We start from the raw sequence: 6,000 nt of genomic DNA, 5'->3' as shown, positions 1-6,000 counted from the left end.
AAGAGGATTCCAATGATCTTCCTCCTTGTCAATATCAAATTATTCCTTTAAATCCTCCACAAGATCCTTTTGTTCCTCCATCTCCTTGTCTTAATGCTCCATATACACTCCAAGATATCATTTCTTTTGATGATCCCATTATTTCTCCCATTCCATCTCTTGAAGAGCCTGTCATTGATCCATATCCACCACACGATCCTAGTTTCCCTCATGATCCTGATCCGCCTCATGATCCTAATCCCCCTCATGATTCTAACGTGTCAGTGCAAGATGTTCATGAACCCTCAACATGCATAATGGGTTCTTCCACTTTGGTGCAATCCAATCCACTTCAAGATCTCATTATTTCTCTCATATCATATCCACCTAATAATGGACTTGCATCTTCCTCTAAAAGCACAAAGTATCCTACATGTCAAAATATTCATAAAGGAAAAGGAGTAGATCTCCATAAGCAAGAATCCCTCCATATCAAAGAAGATCTTAAGGGTCATGTCTACACAACTCACTCTCAAGACGTTGGTATCCCTCCATCAAAATCAAAATGTACACCTTCCCCATCATACTTTCCATCCATCTTAGGTCCTTATATCCCTTCATCCTTTATGCAAGGTCAAAAAAGGCACACATCCTTGAGTAAATTTCATCAATGCAAAAGACCTCCACTTCATTCTTATCCATCCATGCATTCCTTTCCCCCTCCAAGCAATTTGGATGCCAAGCATAAAAGTCATAAGTCTAAAAATCCACATGTATTCAAGGATCAACATGTCAAAGAAAAGCAAAATATGATCTATAAAGAAAAATATATATCCAAAAGGCCACAAAGGCCCACTGAGAAAAATAAAGGAAAGTCAAAATATATATGGGTTCGTAAATCCCTTATGCAAGCAATTCACTCCAAGGAACCACAAAAGCATGAAACATCAAAAACCATGTGGATTCCCAAGAAGCTCCTTGAAGCACAAAAAGAACAACCCAGATTGGCATCTAAAATTTCTATTCCTCCATCTAAACTTTCCAAGTCTATTCCTCCACCACCTTCTTCATCCGTTTTGGGCCCTTATGTCCCAAAATCCATCGCCTTTCCTTCCTCAAAATCTCAATATCCAAAATACATCTTTCCTCCATCAGTCCATCACCCCTCAAGATGTGTGCCAATGTTGATCTTGCCAACATTTCTGTCCACTGAAGCCCAATTCTTCCAATACCCTACCTATTATCCAATGCATATTTTCCATCCTTCCATCCCTCTGGTCCAATCCTTTGCATAAATCCTTGCCCTAGTTTCATCTTATTTTCCATGTCCTTATCCTACCAATGTCTTTGAGCATACTTTTAAAGGTCATGGTCCATTTTTTTCAAGGCTACTATCCAAACAAAAAGATGTTTGAGTCCTTCTTCCATCCCCTATCATGTGTCCATCTTCTCTTGAAAAAGTAAAAATACAAAAAAAAAGTGAAAAAAAAAAGAAAAAGAAAAAAAAGTAAAGCAAAAATAATTCGTCCACTGGTGAAAACCTGGCAAACAGGCGCCTTGGGCAAGTACCATGATGAAAACCTGGCAAAAAGGCATCATGTGTAATCTATGAACTTCTTGTACACCACACTTGGGGGTAGGTTTCCTCCTTCATATCCTATTGCCCTTCATTATCCTATCATACCCCTGTCATTACCCTTCATATCCTATTGTCCATCATGTCCATTTCCTCTTTCCACCTTTGATCTTGACAAGGCTGAGGATCTTCATGAGCATCATGCATCTTATTTGCAGCTTTTAGTCTATCATAGCTTTTGGTATTTATCCATTTGCTTATTACAACCTTTCATCCATATTCCTTGGCTTATTGCAACTTTCTGCCACTATCTCGTATCCTATCCCAACCTTCAGTCCATGTCCCTTATCCATTCTTGGTCTTGCTTATCCTATCCATAACTTATCACTATCCATACACTCTTTCTGTCCCTTGATCTTGATCTGACATAAGGACGCAAAATTTAAACATAGTTTCAAAAACCTCTTGACATGTCCCTCATGCCATGTCACTGCTTTACATTGTCATATCCAGTCTCTTGTCCCATCACGCAATAGCCCTTGAAAATTGCATCTGTATTGTCTCCATGATAAAAGGCCTTTGTCTTCCCTCTATCCACCAACATTTTAGCAAGCCTATTTATTCACCTGTCATATTCCTTTCTTTGCTAGACACTGGGGGCAAAATCATAAAAATCCAAAAAAGTCAAATAATGTCCTGAAAAAATGCAAAAAAATCAAATAATGTCCTGAAAGTAATCCCAAAAAAAAAAAATTGAAAAAATGTCCTGAAAAAAATCACAAAAATTGAAGAGTGTCCTGAAAAAATCGTAAAGATCAAATAAAGTCCTAAAAAAAATCCAAACAAAAAAATCAAATAATGTCCTGAAAAAATCCAAATCCAAAAAAATCAAATAATTTCCTGAAAAAAAAAATCCCCCCCAAAAAAATCAACTAATGTTCTGAAGAAACTCCAAATCCAAAAACAAACATTTTGCATTTTGTTAATAAATGGTACCCTTTGTAAATAGACAGATTGCTGAGCATACATCCAACGACAAATCGATCAAACATTTGTGTAGACAACAAACAGATAACATGTTACAACACTGTGCTTTAACTGAAATCATGCATTAACAGATAAATTTTTTGATCAAACCAGACATTCAAACTGATTAAACTTGTCATATCCATCAATCAACATCAATATCATTTGTCCTTGTCACTACTATCATGGGTCTTATACAGGGTGTGGTATGCTCGAAACCAGACCGTGTCCTGTCTTAGACGGGGTACCACATTCCCTGAAACTAGACAGCATGATCATTCTTGTTTTCCACTTTTGACAATGATGATCAGATTGTTTGTTTGACTTGGTCGAAATTGTGAGTCTTATTTTTTTATTGATTTATCTTTGGCTTTGATCATGTTCCTATGTTGCTCGATGATGTCACTGAGTGATTTAGAGTGACTGGGATGGTTCATGGTCCCTTTTGTTTTTTGTTGTGTTTGTTGTTTGTGGAATGTTTGTCACAAACTGGGGCAACTATATCATTCGGTGTCTGTGATAAGTACGTTCACTTTGTGAACGCCGCACATACCTCGACCCTTGATGTATGCACCCTAGGATGCTTCACTCATTCCTTGTGTGCGATGTGTCTGTCTTTTGCAAAAAGGGTTGCGTTTCAGCTCTGGCCTTCAATGCCATGATGCTCTGCATCCGTTTTGCTACATTAAATAAAGGTTCTCACCTACTTATGTGCATTTGTGAAAGCAAGTTTTCCTTCATCTCTAACTGTCCTCTATCTAATTTCTTCTTACTAACATTTCTTCCGTCAATCTTGGCAATCCGTTCGAACCTATCATCTTCTGTCATTCTTATCGATCACTTGGCCTCTTTTCTGGATTTTTCCGGCCAATTCCTCGAGGGGGCATGCATATGTCATTATTATTGCCTGGGGCATTTTCATTATTGTTCTTCGAAACAATGCTTAAAATCGCATTGTCTCAAAGAGGGGCAAAATGTAGACACCTAAAAATGGTCAACGCTTGCGGAGTCATACTTTAACATTGGCGCATTGCCTTATTTTAGGTTTTTGCATCGCATTAACATTTCTGCTATGTTGCGTACTTGGTCTTTATCATTTGCGAGCATCGAGTCCTTCTTCTGCATTCCTCATTTTTATCGCTTTTGAATTAGGGTTTTGTCCTCTTATCAATCTTGTTATTTTGAGATCGATTTGTCATCGATCCTCGTCCTTGTCAATCTCGTCAATTTTGCGATTGATTTGTCATCGATCCTTGTCCTCTTCAATCATGTCAATTGGTGCATATCAATTTGGTCTCTTTATCAATATTGGTCAATTTGTCAACCAATTTCAATTTTTTATCAATCAAATCATTTATCAAGTCAGAATCATGATTAAATCGACCCTACATCAATTATCTTTTGTCAGGACCTAACTGTCGTTCTTGCATTTCTAATTCATCTTCTAGGGTTTTATGATTTATTCATTTAACCTTGTTTGTCATTTTCCCTCTAGGTTAAATAATTTATTTATTTATCCTAAGTCTTCTTGTCACAATTAAATATTTATTTAATTGGCTAATTAATTCCCTCTCTTTTTGTGAATTAATTAATGAATGAAAAATTGTTAATTAATTCACCTAATTTTCTAATTTCATCAATTTCTAATTTTCTAATTTCATCAATTTCTAATTTTCCTAATTCCTAATTTCCACCTAATTTTCTAATTTGTCAAATTCAATTTCCACCTAATTAATTTCTCTCTAGTCTCTCCCTATTTTTGTGCTTCAGTGGAAGCATGAATTTCTCATGCGTCATACTATTGGCATAGTAAGATGTCATAAGCTTTTAGTCCTCTAACCTTTGCATTGGCAATATGTCATAATTCATGACATAGAAGGTGTCATAACCTTCCTTCAACTCAATTTTGCCTTTTTGAAATTAATTGCCTCTAATATCAATTTCATGCTAATCTTGTCTTTTCTCCAATTTATCTATAAATTGGATGAATTTCTTCAATCAAAAGGGGCCGAATCAATCACACTTCTAGTATCCTTATGTTCTCATCTTGTCTTCTCAATCTTGCTTTCATATTATGCTTATGCACTTGTAGGTGAGATCCACAAAACAAAACCATTTGAAGGAGAAAGAAGGACAATGGAGAATTCTTGAGGAGACATTTCACATTTGTGATGGTTTGCATTTGAATTGAATGTCTTGTTTTTCATATATCTCTATTGAATGTAATTAGGATTTGTCATTGCAATTTAGTTTTTCATGATTGAACTAGTTTAATATCTATTTGCTTTGATGATTTCCAGATTTCCTATCTACATTAATTGGTGAATACTATGTTTCTGAGCAAAGAACCTAGTCGATAAACCCTAAGGAACCTAGTCGCTAAACCCTAAGGTTATCGCTATCGATTAATGAAGGCAGAATGTCTACCGAGTGAAGTTTAGTATTTACCGAGTTGTAACCGAGCTGCAATAGAATACATTAAATGGTTACATGCATTATTTAATGAAGGAAGCTGATGAGCTGGAACTGATTAAATGATTGGTATGTCATGCGTGAATTTTGTTAATGAATCTATGGCAACGAAAAATCGGCATGAAGATCTACAGCTTAGATTGAACTGCAATACCCTAGCACAAGTTCCAAGAAATGTATGCAAGTTCCAAGGAAGGGTAAAACATTTTTAGATCGAAGGATACATTGAACCTGGTCAAAGTTTGAAGATCTGATGGCTATGATTGATCATGGGAAACATGATCAAGGAGATTAAGCGGTTAGCTAATTTTTTATAAATAGGGAACTATTGATAAACAATGTATGTGGGCAAATGTATGCACAGGGATGCTACATAGTGATTACCGAGCACAAAAGCTTGAAGACCTGTTTGAATAACAGAGTATAGAAGCCCAACAGATGGACACGATTATTTCTATGTCTAGATTGTATTGAGCAAATAAGAATATACTTTAGCATTTTAGATGTGAAGTTGCAGATAGATTTTTATTACTGTTATTTTGTGAAAGTGATAGAAAATCTCTTAACCGAGTGGACTTAACAGTCTTATTTGTAAAACCCTCTAGCAAGGTGACATTCAGATTGAGTGTTTGAAATCCTTTAACAAGGTCACTTCTAACAAGGTGAAGATCCTAACAGATCTGAGGGAAATCCCTTAACCGGGTCCCATCTAGCAATGTGTTTGTAATCTTTAACAGGATTTGCTTTTAACCGAGCATACTCTAGAAGAGTATATTTCTTAGTGGGTCCAAAATCCCACAGTGGTTTTTCCCTATTTGGGTTTCCACATTAAATCTAGTGTTATGAGGTTTATGATGTTTATATGCTTTTGAGTTTGCATGTTTAGTAGTTTTGGTTATATTACTAAAGTATATGTTACCGAGGTTGAATCTGATGTTTTTATGGAA

This window comes from Cryptomeria japonica, chromosome 5, assembly GCF_030272615.1.
Source record: "Cryptomeria japonica chromosome 5, Sugi_1.0, whole genome shotgun sequence".
NCBI lineage: Eukaryota > Viridiplantae > Streptophyta > Pinopsida > Cupressales > Cupressaceae > Cryptomeria > Cryptomeria japonica.
This window is presented reverse-complemented; position numbering follows the sequence as displayed.